Below are 20,037 nucleotides of genomic sequence, written 5' to 3'. Positions count from 1 at the left end.
AAAAAAAACCTAACACATTTTGTTATAATCATGTTATGACGATCATGAAATTTTCTTTCCTCCAACTTTGACAGGGAATTTATAACAAAATTATTACAAGTTTTGTTATTTGTAACACATATTGATATAATTGTGATAAAATTTTGTTATGACTAACTGGTCGGGTAAGCACCGCTTAAGAGTTAAGAAAGCCCTAAGGAAAACACTAAACGAAGTACATGATTTTGCCTTGGGTTGATTTGAAACACGGCTTTCGTCTTCGAGTTTTCAAAATAACTTCGTATACATTAAATATTATTAGTCGCTTACCAAGGCTTCATATGAATCATCTTTTTAACAAAACAAATATTCCTTTACCGGGGCGCTCACGGAGATGCAGAGCATTCCTCTTATAATCATATGATAATGAGTATCAAACTAATTTTCCTCTCCTAATCCTAAATTGAGTGTAAGGGCGTGACTGTCCATAGCAGCTGTTTCTTGCACTCAATTGAAGTCTGTTGAGGATGAAAATTTTACAAATATTTTTGCATGCCTCGTATGCACAAACACATATACAAGGACAAACAGACAAAATCTCGGTTCGTCGAGTTGATTGTATAGACGACTATGGATCTCCGAGCCTCCTATAGAAAGGTTGAATTTGGAAGGAATTGATATACTTTTGTTACAAGTTTTTGTATGAGAAAGGAGAAATTATTTCTTCATACCTAGCAAACTGAAGTCGTAAACACTTTGCGATCACATTTCTAAAATCTGAACAATCTGGACAATCTGAAAGAAATATCTATGTGTATTTTAGAAAGGTGCAGAGGATTCGCCTAGCGAGCAAATAGGGTAAGACGGTATAATATGCCCCCCCTAAGACAACTCCTTGATAACTTTTTACTTTTCAACGCAATTTATGCAAACTTTGTGTTATTTGGTAGTCCAGGAAGTCGCAAATGCATTGCCCGTAAGTAGTCATATAAAAATATTACAGATAACAAGTAATAAAGCTTTTTGGAAAAGTCGTGAAAAATTGAAAAAATGAATTTTAAAAAGTGCCTGGGCAATACGCCCCACCTTAACCAAAAACGTTTCATAGCCCTTTATCAGTATTTTATCAATCCCATAATAAAAAGGTTACAAATCCTTATGCGCTTGACATTAAAAACCAGCATAGGTCCATTCAAGCAGGTATGAATTACATTTCAATGTTTTCCATACAATTTGGAAGCAACTGCTGCAGGCTCGCTGCGCTTGTGTCCAGTTGGTAAGGGCATATCGCCCTGCCTACACTGGGGCGTTTTGGCCAGTAAAACATGTTTTCGAAAATCGTTACATTTTTGAAGATGGAAGCAATTTCATATCATATTAACCACTGAGAAAAGTAATTTTGTTGCCCAACTGAGTGTTCCAGTGCAAGTTTTGCGGACAGTATGCCAGAGTCGCTCCAGAATGTTCAGCAAACAAACATTAAAAGTTACATCAAAACTGTGACTTTTTGTATTTTGCAAATATTTTCATTATGTAATACAAAAATATTCCCATATTCACATAGGATGATGGTTTTACAAATATGTATAGGTACCAACTGAATTTGACCCTTAGTTAGTTATAGTTTTCTAGAAATCAAAGGGGGGCGTTTTGGCCAGGTGGGGCGCATTATACCGTCTTACCCTATATGCTATTAACAATTTTCTATCTGCGTATACTATATTCGTATATCCTGGTTTTGATTTAGCGCAATACCATAAAATCACGCTGATAAATGTTTATTAAGCATGCTTCAGCATAATTACATAAATCTTAAATGAAATTAGGTTTTAAATAGAATTTGAATCAGAATACAAAAAAATCCCGCAAGTCCTATATTTTTATATACATACTTACTGATATAAATCTGAACTGATATAAAATTGACCAGATTCGGGAGCACCCACTCCACGATGAATTCCTTTGAAAGCGGCACAAATACTGGGGTATTGCCTTATCGCCAATGGTAAACGGGAACACGGCGATTTTTCACATACTGCTTCTTCTGTTACTATAATCCTATTGATCGCAAAGCAGTTACTTTGACTTTGAGTAAATGAAATCAGAATGGCGTACATAATGTAAAATCAATTCCACAAAAATTCCGCGGAAACAAAATTTGAGTTTCGTTTCGTTTCGAAAAATTTCGAATTAAATTATCGCATACCCTTAGGTGTAATATATATTGAATGTATATTAAAGCTTTGAGTACTGAAAAACGATTTTCTTGCAGCTGTAGATTTCAAGTCCTGAACTTAAGGTCACTCCTGACGGAATCCAAGTTTAAAAGTGCTCGCGTTTTCGGGGCCACACTACTCGATACGGAAGCAACGCACAACTGTCATTTTTATTATTTCACGCATGCTGCGATGCAGCAAAGCTAAATCAACAAAAGTGACAGTTGTGCGCCGCCTCTGAATCGAGTGTACAGTGGTTCGCTCCAGAGCAAAGGTTGGCCAAAACCTCAAAATGTCCCTAAAAATATCCATTATGTTTGTATTATGTTATTTTGATGGATTTTGTCACATACAGAAATAAACGTTGGCGTTGGAAACACTACTTAGGCAATATACAGCCGTTTTAGGCATCTCTGTGAATAGTAAATACTTTCATTTTACTGCTAAATTCGTATTTTGAAAACATATTGTTTCGCAACAAAGATGATCTCACTTGCCATAAAAATAGTTAATACTATTCCATTTAATTCCATTACTTGATTGTTACTTCACAGTTACGTATTTCGACTTCAACAGTAAGGCCGTTATTGGTTTTCTTACTTGACTTTTCTTACGTACTCGTCTTTTGAAAAGTGAAAAAAAGCTATAAATAATTTTCGTAACAAAAAACTTGCTTGCTAAATACTGGCTGTGCATGTGCTAAGACAAATAATTTTATTTGGAACATCCACAATTATGGAATATTTTTGAAAAAAGTTGTATTTGAAAAGAATCAATTGATTTGAATGACAAACGAACAACTTTTATTACAACTGTGTACTTACATTTGTACTCTTCATAATCTTGACTCGAAACAGGCTTTTCCTTGCTCATTTAAAGGAATCTGACTTATATATAAGAGAATTTACTTACTTACTTATGGATCCTGTACACCTCCGGTGGTGCAAAGGGCCGACTTGAAAGATCTCCATCCTGAGCGATGCCCGGCTATCGCTTTAACCTGTTGCCAGGTTAGATTTCGGTCGACTTCTTTTAATTCTTTATTGAGGCTTCTCCGCCATGAGCCTCTGGGTCTGCCTCTGCTGCGATGTCCCGCTGGGTTCCAGTCTAATGCTTGCTTACAGATTTCGTTTCCGCCCCTACGTAGAGTGTGGCCGACCCAGCCCCACTTCCGATCCCGAATTTCTGTTGTTATCGGCCTCTGGTGACAACGACGATGGAGCTCGTTGTTTGAGATCCAGTTGTGAGGCCACCAGGCCCGAATTATATACCGCAGGCATCTGTTAATGAACACCTGCAGCCGTTGAGTGTTCTCCACTGATACACACCATGTTTCGCTAGCGTATAACAGCACAGATTTCACGTTAGAGTTGAAAATTCGTATTTTGGTGCGTTCACTTATCTGCCTGTTTTTCCAGATATTTCTTAAACTCGCAAAGGCAGCCCTTGCTTTCTTGATCCGTGCGCCTATGTCGATCTTGGTACCGCCGTCTGACGCCATTTGGCTACCAAGATATTGGAAGCTTTCAACATTCTCCACTGGTTGCCCGGCTACTGTGAAACTGGAAGGAGTCACCGTGTTTACATCCAACGATTTGGTTTTGTTGACGTTGATGACTAAACCTGCCGAGGAGGAGCGATCGGCAAGGTCGTTGAGCTTACTCTGCATATCAGAGCGCCGTTGCGCGAGTAGTGCAACGTCATCCGCCAATTCGAAGTCGTTTAGGTGCTCCATGGTTATAGGCTGCCATAACAGCCCGCGGTTTGGTTCACGGTCAATCGCATCTACCAGAATCTCATCGATTACGATGAGGAACAGTAACGGTGATAGAATACATCCTTGCCTCACACCAGCTACGACCCGGATAGGGTCGGACAGGACCCCATTGTGCAGCACTCTACACGAAAAGGCCTCGTACTGTGCTTCGATGAGGCCGATGATTTTCTCAGGAACCCCTTGCGTCTCAGGGCGCCCCACATATTCTCGTGATTGAGACGGTCGAAAGCTTTTTCGTAGTCAATGAATACCAAGTAAAGGGACTCTTGGAATTCGTTGACCTGCTCCAAAATGATGCGGAGCGTGACAATATGGTCCACACAGGATCTTCCGGCACGGAATCCGGCTTGCTGCCGCCGGAGAGTCGCATCGATCTTCTCCTGAATCCGGGCTAGGATAATTTTGCACAGAACTTTGAGAACGGTACACAGCAACATAATGCCACGCCAGTTATCGCATACAGTCAGGTCACCCTTTTTGGGCACCTTCACTAAGATACCTTGCATCCAGTCGACCGGGAAAGTTGCGGTGTCCCAGATATTACGAAATAAACGATGCAGTAGTTGAGCGGATGTCATGGGGTCAGCTTTGAGCATCTCGGCTGATATGCGGTCGACCCCTGGGGCTTTATTCGATTTCATGCTTTGGATGGCTGTTTGAATCTCTAGCAGTGATGGAGCTTCGGTATTGACACGTGTTATACGTCGGATCCTAGGCAGATCATGCCGAGGTGGTGATTGCCTGGTTGGCACTTGAAAAAGTTGTTCGAAGTGCTCGAACCAGCGTTTCAGCTGGTCAGTTGGGTCGGTCAATAACTGATCATTCGCGTCTTTCACAGGCATCGTTGCATTCATCTTCGCCCCGCTTAAGCGTCGTGAGATATCGTAGAGGAGGCGAATGTCCCCGGTTGCGGCGGCTCTCTCTCCTTCGTCGGCCAGAGAGTCTGCCCACGCTCGCTTGTCCCGTCGACATGAGCGTTTTACTTCCTTCTCAAGAGCCGTGTATCGTTGACGGGCTAAGACTTTGGCTCCTCTGGTTTTCGATCGCTCTATCGCGGCTTTGGCTTCTCTTCGCTCCTCTATCTTCCTCCAGGTCTCATCGGTGATCCATTGTTTTCTCTGGGTGCGTAGTTCGCCCAGATTGTTCTCGCTGGTGGCGATGAAGGCATTCTTGATGGCGGTCCATTGGTCTTCCACGCTGCCACCTTCCGGAATATCTGCAGCACGCGTCTCCAGTTCTTCAACGAAGGACCGTTTCACCGTGGCATCTTCCAGTCGGCGTGTGTTGAATCGTCGTCCAACTCTTTCCTCCTGCCGACGAATCCGCGCAATGCGCAGGCGTATTTCGCCGATGAGGAGGTGATGATCAGACGCGATATCGGCACTACGTTTATTCCGTACATCAAGAAGGCTCCGTTTCCATTTTCGGCTGATGCAGATGTGGTCGATTTGATTTTCTGTAAAGCCGTCACGGGAGACCCACGTGACCTTGTGAACCGGTCGATGAGGGAAAAGCGATCCCCCGATCACCATGTCGTTATTACCACAAAATTCTGCGAACAGCTCTCCGTTTTCGCTCATTTCTCCGAGACCATGGCGTCCCATAATGCGCTCATGGTTCGAGTTGTCGGATCCGATCTTCGCATTGAAGTCGCCCAAACAGATCTTGATATCACCCTTCGGAATTCTATCTACGACGGCATTGAGTTGACTGTAGAAGTTCTCTTTGTCTTGCAGATCGGCAGCATCGGTTGGCGCATAACATTGGATTATAGTAAGGTTTCGGACCCGTGTTCTAAATCTGGCAACGATTATCCTTTCACTTATAGGTTCCCACTTCATAAGCGCAGAGTGTGCCTGAGCGCTTAGTAGGAAGCCAACTCCGCGATGCCGGGGAGCGTGTTCACCTCGTAAACCAGAGTATAGCAGAACTTGTCCCGACGGCGTTCTGTGTTCTCCAAAGTTTGGCCAACGGACTTCACTCAGTCCCAGGATCTCAAGCTTCATGCGGCGTGCCTCATTGGCAAGTTGTGCCAATTTACCCTGCTGGGCTAGGGTTAAAACGTTCCATGTTCCTATTCGTGTCCGTTGTTTCGCGCTAAGAGTCGTCGCCGTAAAATCAGTCCGTATTCTTTCATTATCGGATTCTCGAACAAATTGATGTTTCGGGAACAGTAGGTTGTTGGCCCAAGGTTCCCTATCCACCGGGATGCACAATGGGGAAATCCGATTTCAAAGGTGGAAAAAATTGATAACTTTCTTCACGAACAACTTACAGAAGAGATCAAGAGCTTATTCGAAAGATAATTTTGCAAAGAATTCAGTGAGTGCTGTTTCATGGACGTGGAACGCTTCTGTATGTAGTTATCGAGCTCGTTTTGCCCTAATGCCCCATATATCGCGAGTTTCCAAACTATTTGTCATTTTATCTTTAAGACATTATTCTAAAATTGTGTTTATCTCTTCACTGTGGATCCACAGAAGGGCACTAAATATGTTTTGTTGGTAAAAGTTGGAAATTTAAGGGATTTTGGGGTCAAATAAGCATCAAAGTGCATTTTATGTGCAATTTTCATGTATTCTGTAAAAAATAATAATATTTACAGATAAGTGTTGATATTATTGTTTCAAAGTGTTGAACAGATATTGACAAATGTTTGCCGAACAAAAATTAATGAAGTAAATCGTTTCACAAATGTTTTATTTGGTTATTTAATGAGTAAAAAACGATTTTTAAAAACTTTTGAATAGCACCGATGCCAAACATTTCCAAACCATACCCGATAGCACAACTAGACAAGAATAGTCATATGTTATGAGTCTTGATGTGATCATTGATAGGAGGTGATGGGAGATACTCTTTTTCCTACCATTTTGCCCAAATTCCCCTATGAAACAATATAGCTCAATGATTCTGAGCAAAGAAATGATGTAGTAATGTTAATTTAATTCATAGTTTACCAATGATATAATGAAAATAACAAATAATCATATAATTCATTAAAAATATTGAATTATAGGGGATTTAGGGGTCATACAGCTCATTTAATGTAATTTTTTATTCAAAATAGTATAACATTTTTCACGGACGACGCACATAGAAGATTAAGAGCTTATTCGAAAGGGAGTTTTCCAAGAAATTCAGTGAGACATGTTTTATAGACGTGAGACATTTCTGTATGTAGTTATTAAGCTAGTTTTGCCCCAATGTCCCATACATCACAGTTTATCATATTTTTCGTGATTTTATCTTCTAAGTATTGTACTAAAGATGTGTTCTCCTCTTCATTATAGATCCATAGAAAAGCACTATACATGCTTTGTTGGTAAAAGTTGAAAATTTAAAGGATTTTGGGGTCAAATAAGCATTAAATTGCACTTTATGTGAATTTTTCATTTTTCAATTACTAATGAAGTAAATCATTTCGCAAGTGTTTTGTTTTGTGATTTATTGGGTAAATCCAGATTTTTAAGTGCTGCTGGAAAGTGCCGGTGTCAATCATTCCCAAACCATACCCGTTTGAACAACTAGATAAGAGTAAATATTTTGGATATTTGTTTTTTTATAGTATCAATTTCTGTTAAAAAAATGTATGACAATAATATAAACTATTATCTGTAAATATCTGAATAATCAATAGGCTGTAGATTTCGCCAAAATTGACCATATGTAGAGCTACATCAATGCTTACAAGTCTTCAAATCACCGTATATTAACCCTAAATGATCATTCGACGTAATATAGTGCACATGATTTCTTGGGTATTATTTTTTACAGAATACATGAAAAATTCACATAGATGCAGTTTGATGATTATTTGACCCCCAAAATCCCTTAAATTTCCAACTTTTTCCAACAAATTATGTATAGTGCTATGTATGGATCTACAATGAAGAGAAAAACAGAATTTCAGTGTAATTTTTAAAAGATGAAAGTACCAAAATATTAATATTTTTGATGTATTGAACATTGGGGCAAAACCAGCTCAATAACTACATACAGAAGTGTCTCATGTCTATAAAGCATCACTCACTGAATTTCTTGGAAAATTCGCTTTCGAGTAAGCCCTTAACCTTATCTGTGAGTCGCTCGTGAGAAAAGTTATCTTATTTTGTATAAAAATTACATTATATGAGCTGTATGACCCTAAATCCCCTATAATTCAATATTTTTAATGAATTATATGATTATTTGTATTTTCGTTATATAATTGGACAATATCCATTAAATTCACATTACTTTATCATTTCCTTGCTCAGAATCATTTAGCTTTATTGTTTCATAGGGGTATTTTGGCAAACAGGTAAGAAAAAAGAGTATCTCCCATTACCTCCTATCTATGATCACATTAAGACTCATAACATATGACTATTCTTGTCTAGTTGTTCTATCGGGTATGGTTTGGAAATGTTTGGCATCGGTGCTATTCAAAAGTTTTTAAAAATCGTTTTTTACTCATTAAATAACCAAATAAAACATTTGTGAAACGATTTACTTCATTAATTTTTGTTCGGCAAACATTTGTCAATATCTGTTCAACACTTTGAAACAATAATATCAACACTTATCTGTGAATATTATTATTTTTACAGAATACATGAAAATTGCACATAAAATGCACTTTGATGCTTATTTGACCCCAAAATCCCTTAAATTTCCAACGTTTACCAACAAAATATATTTAGTGCCCTTCTGTGGATCCACAGTGAAGAGATAAACACAATTTTAGAACAATGTCTTAAAGATAAAATGACAAATAGTTTGGAAACTCGCGATATATGGGGCATTAGGGCAAAACGAGCTCGATAACTGCATACAGAAGCGTTTCACGTCCATGAAACAGCACTCACTGAATTCTTTGTAAAATTATCTTTCGAATAAGCTCTTGATCTCTTCTGTAAGTTGTTCGTGAAGAAAGTTATCAATTTTTTCCACCTTTGGAATCGGATTTCCCCATTGTGGGATGGGGCTGCCATCTTAGGTATAGCTTCCGGGGAATAGCATTTCATACTCAGCCGCTGGATGCCAGAACAGACGCTGTTGGAGCCGCACCTCCTTGGTGGACAGACGCTCGATCAGTCGGGTCAAATTTGTTTAAAGTCCCACCCAACACCAGGACTAGGCTAGTGCGCTTTGAGCGGCACACGGTCGCTTTGATAGGGCCTGCTTGGGGACACATGCAGCTTTTTATAGAAGTTCAACAGAGCCCACTGTCGAACCCCACCACATCCTAGGCAGACCCCACAGTACGCACCCTCTCACTCTAGCTGATGTCAGAAGGACAACAGTGCCCAGGCTGCACTACCAGCTAAGTACGCAACCCTTAGCTGGCGGTATAAGAGAATAGTTAGAATAATATATTTCCACAAATATGAGGCAGTTCAGCTTTTCAGTTCAAATCTCAGTACCAACATTCTCTATTGCTGGCAAAGAAAGTGTGGTACATTTTAGCTCGAGCTCGAAACTCTTGATATGTAGAGTCATGTTGATGGCAAAGTATTGAACAATACTAAGAATTTTCATTTCATTTTCAGCTTTAGAAAAGTTTTCAGCATGATTACGTATTTCGGATTATTAGACATAAACAAAATCCCAACAATAAAATTCATGTGAAAAAAAATCTAAAACTGGTAGATTCTCGGATGACAGGAGAAAGTTTTGAAAATAAGAAACCTTGTGTGTGATATCTTCTAGTCGTTTGGGAAGAAACCTACCCAATTATTTCACTCAAAACAGCAATAAAAATATTCAAATAAATGTACATAAATGATTCCGTCATTGAATAATTATGCCACGAAATCGTTTCATTTTTCAGCTTTCATTTAATGCTTTCATTACATGTTTTAAATATTAAATAATTATATCGAACGTTTCAGCTTCAATTTAATAATTTAAAAAGAGCATTTTAAGGATCTTGTCAACAAAAAATACGCATTTGTAAGGCTTCAGTTGGAAACAGACCAAAAAATACTAGGGTAAAACGTCCTATCGTTGTGGTATGTCCTAATGTTGCGGTAGTGTTTAAATAGTCCATCCTGGATATAATACCATTAAAAACAATTATGGATCCGCTAAAACTCTTGGAATCAACCTCTAGAACACCTTTTGTTTGTCAAAATTCCGTTCAAAATGATATAAAATCCTATTATTGCGGTAGTGCTAAGGTCCTATTGTTGTGGTATCGCTCTCCATAAGAAATACAGGCAATACCGCAACAATAAGACTGGCCTTCAAAAAATACCGCAACAATAGGCAACAGCGTCCTTTTATTGTGGTATTTTGTTTTTATTGTGATAAAATCAAAACAACATAAGTTTAGCACAATTGACGTAATATTTACGAAACTAGAGTTAACCAGCATCCTATTCGACTACTGCAATATGAAAAAAGATAAACAGTTAATTTTTAAAGAATTTTCGAAATCAATTTTGTTTCGATGCGGCGCTTAAGCCCTCCATAATAGGTCGTTTTACCCTATGCACATTTCAAACTAAAGCGTTAAAAAAACAGCTTATCGCAACTTTTCGCAAAACAAAATAGTGATGAATAGAAAGCTATTGCTTTAAGCTATTTGTAATGAGCATAGAATTATTACGGGCACTCAATGGCGCCTATACTTTTGGAGCAGATCAATCTTAAAATTGTGAGTATTTAAACTAATTTTGTATTCAAAGTTAACTAAAATTGAGTTCTGTCACCAATATTTGACATAGACATACTATTTAAGATCCCGACAATGCAGTCTTGAAATAATATTGGGGTTAGCGATGTAATTGAAGCCGTACGATGCTGATCTAAACGCCTTGTCAAACAGCGTTTTTATTCGAAAATCTACATTTATGTTCAATTGAAAATGATGTAACAAAGTTAAAACTCAACAGAACTACATCAAATTTTGAATTTGAATCACGTAAGTATTCTATAAAATGAGAAAAATATAATTCTGACGGAAACACGAATTTCGATTTTTGAGGTTTTGGCTGCTCTCGAACCATTGTGGATTGGTGTGCCCCCGAAAACGCGAGCACTTTGGAACTTGGATTCCGTCAGGAGTGACCTTAAGGAATGTTTGGATGGCCTAGGACGTCCAAGGAAGTTAAACAATAATTTATTGTACACCACAGTAACTCTACGGATACGTTTTAATAAAAATCTTATTTTGAAACAATACAATTCGCAGCCAATACACCTAAAATTTTATATTTCGTAGCTCCACCGTGTTCATGACGTTCTAGGTTGTCTTGATAGGGGAGTTAATTTCAAGCAATTTTGCTTTCGTTCACTTTTATCCATCGTGCGATTTTATGCAACCAATTTTCTGTTGGTGTTATATGACACCGTAGGCCTGAAAGGGTTAAAGACCATTTACCATTACCCATTTTCTAGGGTGCTATATGCTTTTCGTATATGCAAACATCACTTTCTTCAAATGTCCCAAAATTACTTGAATAAAGGAGAACGCAAATAATATTTTCCTTTGATTTTATTTTCTGATAGGCAGAGCCTCAACATCCCGTAAAATAGGGTTAATATTACTTTAAAGCATATGGGATCCAGATAGCATAATCTAGTATAAAACACATTGAAATCATTTTCGGCCGAATTTCGTCTTTTCCGACCATTGTGGAGTATTGTTCAAATATTGTCCAAAAAATGTTGATTAACTGTGTCGCTATACTAATAAAAATCGTTTATTTTATATTGAATTAGTGTGATTGTTATCTGCTCATCTAATCTGCGAAAATAGTTAAGTCCATTCAGAAAACTACTTTATAGGGGAAAATAAAAAAACTCTTGCCTGCTTAAGTAGCTGCTAAAAATCCGAGTCAAAGTGATCTTCTACTCAGGTTTATTGCGTTTATCAGTAGAAGTAGTGCATGAATCTGGCATAATGTAACTAAAATATGCTTGATACACTCTCTACAAAACGATGTATTATCGCTGAATTATTTATTTATTTGCCTGATGAGCTAACGTTATATCCAGGGCTAACATTATCTTCCGTTACTTTATATTATTAGTCACACGCATGGTCAAAGGGCCGATTTTGAAACATAGTTTAAGAATAGTTCCTTATTCCAAATTCTAATCGCACTTTGGTGTGTTCTATATTAAGATTTCCATTAACAATCCAACTCCTTATTACAAAAATAGTCTAATAGAACCATTACGTTCCACCAGCATCCCAAAAGAACCCGAATAAACATACTCCAACAAGCCAGAAATTAATGAAGCATTCGGTTTCAATTTGCATCCAGCACAAGTCATGATCCCCACCAGCCACTACACAGATGGATAAAAGCCAGTACAACACAGAATCGAACCGTCGTCCATTCCATTCCATTTCAGGTCTTGAACCTGCAAGTCCAATCGGAACAGAGTACGCACTGAAGCAAACAAGTATTTCTCCGGCTGCCAGCGTAGTTAGTAGATTCAAATTGTTTTGGTACGGATAGGCCTCTTCTTGTCCAAGCAGAAGAAGAGGCCACTGCCGTCATCGAACGCATCCGAAGCCGAAATGTTCCAAATGCCATTCGACCGGTCCAGAAAATACACAGGCACGCATGCAAATTGGTCCGCAAGGTAAATATTTGCCCGGGAAATGGAATTTATATTCATGTATATAGATGGCTCTGTCTGATTGCATTAGCTCGGCTGGAACTTAGAGAGGATGAGTGTGATTTGGACAGGGGTATGCGGTACAGATCATTTAAAAACATAGTACTTCAAGCTGATCGGTTTTATTATTTCCTAATTGATTCACATTGCTCTGCACTGCTTTATGCATACAATATTCTAAGTTTAATTTTAATATACATAGTCGAGTGAACATACCACTTGTTTATTGAGGTGCAAATAATGCTTTATGTTCCTTCATTGATTTCATTCACTACTCAGTTATTCAAATGTTCTAAAAAGGTAGAGCCATCTTATTTCCTCTTGAGCCATTGTCGCCTTGTCACGTTTCATATCAACATCATAAGATCCCACATCACATACCCTTCCGGTTCGTTTTCTATCCCAACAACGACGATGATTATGATGAAGCTTTAGAGGTCGGAAATGGCTTTCAAACTCGACGCCAGGAATGTTCGATTTCGATGCCAGCGGGATCCGTTTCGGACGCGTACGGCTCGCATCCCACGGCTAACTTCAATCGTAAATCCATTTACGGAAATTGAGTTACTGCTCCACATCCCGTCCGACGTAAACTTTCATCGAATGTGTTAATCTTCGAGAAACACAAACACCAACGAACCCATCAACTCCCTCTTGGGGTGTTGAGTTAAAAACTTTTTCGTACCAACATATTCCTAATATTAGATCTCACACGAAGCCAAAATCCGACACGTCCCAGCGATAATCCCGGTGTTAATTAGTGGTTATAATCCACATCTAATAGCAAGTGTGTGGTCTACAGCAAACAATCACAGGCGAGGACAGGACCCTGCCGCTGTTCCATCACAGGGCGCACGTCTTTCCTTCCACCACCGCCACCGTCCGGGTGGCTTAATCATCATATTCAGAGTAGATATGGGGTGGGATGAAGTTAAACTTCCCGGAATAGCTTCTCGTAGGGCTGGGTCACTAGATAGATCTGGATCTGGATGGAACTTTCGGAACCTTTGTGAAAAGCTATTCCGGGATGAAATGGAAATTACAAGGATCATATTTACTCTCGGTTTTATGGCCTCAGAGCAGCTTTGGCCAAGAATATACCAAATATTGCGATGCCTCCCACTGCTTTGATGATTAATTATGTCACGAAAACAGTGATAATCGCCGCTTTATATCCGCGTAAGATTTATTATGCATCTATGGACGGTGCGTGTAAACTGCTTCATGAGTAGGTCTATGATTAGTTACCAACTATGGCAGTGAAGACTCACTTTCACAAACGTGGACTTGAACAAAGTTGTTTTTTCTACTTTTGTAGTGAAATCATTTTTTCGAATATGGACAAGCAATTTTAATTCTTGCTTTTTTCGAATTCTTGCTAATTTGAAATAAGTGACTTCCGTCAAAATGTAGTAAATAAAAGCACAACACGTGTTGTTCTTGCACTCTATTCCATTCAACGTATTGATTGTTGCTATCGACTATGATTGATTATTGACGACGGTATTTTTCGGCTTTTTCAGTCTTTAGGACAAGCTAAAACCGGTTTTGCGTCTACTATCCGACGGTTCGGTGTTTATTACACCTTCCATAACAAAACGCAGCCTCTAAATCTATGAAGAAAGTGTAATAAACACCGAAACGTCGAATAGTTGACGCAAAGCCCGTTTTGGCTTATCATAAAGACTGAACGAGCCGAAAAATACCGTCGTCAGCATTCAACGTAGTCAAATCTCCTTCTTCTTCTTATTGACATTACACCCCCCACTGGGACACTGAGACACTGGGACTCGCTCGCTACTTAGTCTTCATTCAGCACTTCCACAGTTAATCATCGCGAGGTTTCTACGCCAAGTTACCATTTTTGCAATCGTAAACATGAGGCTAACACGATGATACTTTTATGCCCAGGGAAGTCGAGACCATTTCCAAACCGACAATTGTCGGCACCGAGAATCGAACCCATGATCCGAACAGCATGACCCGTGTCATCCTGATCAACAAGTGATTAGACTATCCTTCAGTGAATATTGACAAATGACTAATGTCATTTGAAATCAACTTCGGCTCTCATGTCAAAGAATTCAGATTTAAACCATTCTATGTTGTATTCTTAGATAAACTTAAAGAATAACTTGAGAATTATGGATTTGTTTAAACCACCAAATGAGATTCACAGTCTAATCCAACAGCGACCAATCTAGAAATATCATCTATCGCATACACTTTTGAAATTAATTCACAGAGAATACGTCTTTTTTAATAGGTTGATATTAGAATAAAAATCAACTATTTAAATTGTCCTTATCCTTATTAAAATCCAATACATTGTTCTACTCCCTAAGTTTATTTTTAGTAGCAACCTGAAATAAGGTAGGACATCTATAAGCTGAATGTCCGCACACAAATTATCCGCGATTCACGTGACACGTGATTCTGGGCTGTTAAACTGTACTTCCTGTTTGCAGATCCGTTTCTTTTCGTTAAATTTTGCGTTCAAATGAGTAATTAATAAATGTTTCTTTTTGTTTAATTGCTTCTTTCAAAACTGAAGTTAAAAAATTGACTACCAGCAACATCGCGAAAGTAATAATAAAGTACTCACTTTCAGAATAATATAAAGGGTGTACTGAATCCAATTCGCTTCACTTTCAAAGGTCGGTAACATTTCGCCTCCTATATGAGTGTTTTGGCATAGTTAACCCTAATTAAGTCAAATAATCGACTGCGACAATAAAATGAGTTAATTTGTTGGTTGAGAAAGGTTCAAAGCAGAAAAATGTTGGATTCATTTAAGAAAAGAGTTTCAGCATTTGGATATATTACCGAATTAAAGTGCAATAATTATGCATATATCTACATAGCTACATAGACAGTGGGCCCTGTTAAACCTCTATAAAAAGCTGCATATATCCGCAAGTAGGCCTCACCAAAGCGACCGTGTGCCGCTCAAAGCGCACAAGCCCAAGTCCTGGTGTTAGGTGGGACGCTAAGCAGCCCTGACACGACGGCCCTCCGACGAGAAAGGAGGTTTGCGCAGGCCCAATAAGCCGCCTAGAAAACCAATCATTACGAACAATATAAGAGATAATGTGACTCGATATAATCGGCAAAGACCTAGGCGACGAATACAGGATCACGATTGGAAGCTTGGAACATGGAATTGCAAGTCGCTAGGTTTCGCAAGTTGCGACAAGAAGATCTACGATGAATTACATCCCCGCAACTTCGACGTCGTGGCGCTGCAAGAGATTTGCTGGACAGGACAGAAAGTGTGGAAAAGCGGGCATCGAGCGGCTACCTTCTACCAAAGCTGTAGCACCACCAACGAGCTGGGAACTGGCTTCATAGTGCTGGGTAAGATGCGCCAACGCGTGATTGGGTGGCAGGCAATCAACGCAAGGATGTGCAAGCTGAGGATTAAAGGCCGTTTCTTCAACTATAGCATCATCAACGTGCACTGCCCACACGAAGGGAGATCCGACGACGAAAAAGAAGCGTTCTACGCACAGCTGGAGCAGACATACGATGGATGCACATTGCGGGACGTCAAAATCGTCATCGGTGACATGAACGCACAGGTAGGAAGGGAGGAAATGTATAGACCGGTCATCGGACCGGATAGTCTGCTCACCGTATCGAATGACAACGGCCAACGATGCATAAGCTTCGCAGCCTCCCGCGGAATGGTAGTCCGAAGCACCTTCTTTCCCCGCAAAAATATCCACAAGGCCACATGGAGATCACCTAACCAAGAAACGGAAAACCAAATCGACCACGTTCTAATCGACGGTAAATTCTTCTCCGACATCACGAACGTCCGCACTTACCGCAGTGCGAATATTGAATCCGACCACTACCCCGTTGCAGTATGCCTGCGCTCAAAACTCTCGACGGTGTACAACACGTGTTGAAGTCGGACGCCGCGGCTTAACATTTGGGCGGCTGCAAGAAGGTAGACTAATCCAAGAATACGCGCAGCAGCTGGAAGTGGCACTTCCAACGGAAAAGCAGCTAGGCGCAGCGTCTCTTGAAGATGGCTGGAGAGATATTCGATCCGCCATTGGTAACACCGCAACCGCTGCACTTTGCACGGTGCCCCCAGATCAGAGAAACGACTGATATGATGGCGAATGTGAGCAGCTAGTGGAAGAGGAAAATGCTGCATGGGCGAGATTGCTGCAACACCGCACGAGGGCGAACGAGGCACGATATAAACAGGCGCGGAACAGACAAAACTCGATTTTCCGGAGGAAAAAGCGCCAGCAGGAAGATCGAGACCGTGAAGAGACGGAGCAACTGTACCGCGCTAATAACACACGAAAGTTCTATGAGAAGTTAAACCGTTCACGTAAGGGCCATGTGTCACAGCCTGATATGTGCAAGGACATAAACGGGAACCTTCTTACGAACGAGCGTGAGGTGATCCAAAGGTGGCGGCAGCACTACGAAGAACACCTGAATGGCGATGTAGCAGACGAAGATGGTGGTATGGTGATGGACCTGGGAGAATGCGCGCAGGACATAATTTTACCAGCTCCGGATCTCCAGGAAATCAAGGAGGAGATTGGCCGGATGAAGAACAACAAAACTCCTGGGGTTGACCAACTACCAGGAGAGCTATTGAAACACGATGGTGAGGCACTGGCTAGAGCGCTGCACTGGGCCATTACCAAGATTTGGGAGGAGGAAGTTTTGCCGCAGGAGTGGATGGAAGGTGTCGTGTGTCCTATCTACAAAAAGGGCGATAAGCTAGATTGTAGCAACTACCGCGCAATCACATTGCTGAACGCCGCCTACAAGGTACGCTCCCATTCGACTCCCGTCGACTAGCACCAACTGCAAGGGAGTTCGTGGGGCAGTACCAGGCGGGTTTTATGGGCGAAAGCTCAACCACGGACCAGGTGTTCGCCATTCGCCAAGTACTGCAGAAATTCCGCGAATACAACGTGCCCACACATCATCTATTCATCGACTTCAAAGCCGCATATGATACAATCGATCGGGACCAGCTATGGCAGCTAATGCACGAACATGGTTTTCCGGATAAACTGACACGGTTGATCAAAGCGACGATGGATCGGGTGATGTGCGTAGTTCGAGTTTCAGGGGCATTCTCGAGTCCCTTCGAAACCCGCAGTGAGTTACGGCAAGGTGATGCTCTTTCGTATCTGCTATTCAACATCGCTTTGGAATGTAGATTAACACGAGTGGTACAATTTTCAATAAGTTCGTCCAGATATTTGACTTCGCCGACGACACAGATATTATGGCACGTAACTTTGAGAAGATGAAGGAAGCCTACATCAGACTGAAGAGGGAGCTAAGCGGATCGGACTAGTCATCAACACGTCGAAGACGAAGTACATGATAGGAAGAGGTTCAAGAGACGACAATGTGAGCCACCCACCGCGAGTTTGCATCGGTGGTGACGAAATCGAGGTGGTAGAAGAATTTGTGTACTTGGGCTCACTGGTGACTGCCGAAAATGACACCAGCAGAGAAATTCGGAGACGCATAGTGCCTGGAAATCGTACGTACTTTGGACTCCGCAAGACGCTCCGATCGAATAGAGTTCGCCGCCGTACCAAACTGACAATCTACAAAACGCTCATTAGACCGGTAGTCCTCTACGGACACGAGACCTGGACGATGCTCGTGGAGGACCAACGTGCACTTGGAGTTTTCGAAAGGAAAGTGCTGCGTACCATCTATGATGGGGTGCAGATGGCGGACATCAGCTGTTGGGAGAACCATCCATCGTTCACACCGCGAAAATCGGACGACTGCGGTGGGCCGGGCACGTAGCCAGAATGTCGGACAGTAACCCGGCGAAAATGGTTCTCGACAACGATCCGACGGGCACAAGAAGGCGAGGTGCGCAGCGGGCAAGGTGGATCGATCAGGTGGAAGATGACTTGCGGACCCTCCGCAGACTGCGTGGTTGGCGACGTGTAGCCATGGACCGAGCCGAATGGAGAAGACTCTTATATACCGCACAGGCCACTTCAGCCTTAGTCTGGATAAATAATAATAAATCTACATAGCTTACGCATTGTATTTCAGTCCCTGAAAATTTCATGACAATCAAAAAAGTTATAAACTTTTTTTTGGCAAGTAGTTCTAAGTGCAGCAATTTGATTCCGTACACCCTTTATAAACCGGTCATCGGACCGGTCTGCAAACTGTTTCAAACGTCAACGGTCAACGATGCAAAAATGTTGCAACCTCCCACTTTCTTCCCCCGCAAGAATATTCACAAGACCACATGCACATGGAGATCACCTAACCAATAACTGGAAAACCAAATTGATCACGTTCCAATCGAAGGTAAATTTTTCTCCGACATCACAAACGTCCGCACTTACCGCAGTGCGAATATTGAAACCGATTACCACCTCGTTGCAGTATGCCTGCGTTCAAAACTCTCGACGGTGTACAACACGCGTAGAAGTCGTTCGCCGCGGTCAAACATTGGGCGGTAGCTAGAAGTGACACTCCCAACGGAAGAGCAGCTAGGCGCAGCTTCTCTTAATGATGGTTGGAGATATATTCAATCTGCTATTGGAAGCACCGTAAACGCAGCGCTAAGCACGATGCCCCCGACTCAAAGAAACGACCGGTGTGACGGCGAATGTGAGCAGTTAGTGGAAGAGAAGAATGCAGCATGGGTGAGATTGCTGCAAAACCGAAACAGAACGAGCGGGCCACGATACTAAGGGGCGCGAAACATACAAAACTAGATGTTTTTAGAACAGGAGAACGTGAAAAGACGGAGCAACTGTAGCGCGCTTATTACGCTTGAAATATCTAAGAGAAGTCAAACCGTTCACGTAAGAGACACGTGCCACAGCCCGATATGTGTAAGGACATGAACGGGAACCTTCTGACGAACGAGCGTGAGGTGATCCAAAGGTGGCGGCAACACTACGAAGAGCACCTGAATGGTGATGTGTCAGACTACGATGGCGGCATGGGGACGAACTCGGAAGCACGCGCGCAGGACATATGTTTTCCGGCTCCAGATCTCCAGGAAATCCAGGAGGTGATCGGCCGGCTGAAAAACAACAAAGCCCCTGGGGTTGATCAACTACCAGGAGAGCTGTTTTGAAAAGGTGGTGCGGCACTGGCTAGAGCGTTGCACGCAGGAGTGGATGGAAAGTGTCGTGTGATGGCTCTTAGTTCATCTCGCTCCAGAAGTACAAAAGATGCCTCGGAGTGCATATTCCTCCGGCATAACAAAACTCGTCGGAGTGTCTCTCGCACCGGAATTACAAAAGATGCTTCGGATTCCTTCTCGCTCTGGAAATACAAAAGTTGCCGCGGAGTACATTTCCCTCCGGATAGAGTCCATCTCGCTATGGAATTAAAAAAGTTGCCTTGAAGTCCTTCTCGCTCCATAATAACAAAAACTCGTCGGAGTCCCTTGCACTCCGGAATTAAAAA

Source organism: Armigeres subalbatus, chromosome 3, assembly GCF_024139115.2.
Source record: "Armigeres subalbatus isolate Guangzhou_Male chromosome 3, GZ_Asu_2, whole genome shotgun sequence".
In the NCBI taxonomy this organism is placed as follows: Eukaryota; Metazoa; Arthropoda; class Insecta; order Diptera; family Culicidae; genus Armigeres; species Armigeres subalbatus.
Note: the sequence above shows the minus strand (reverse complement) of the source record.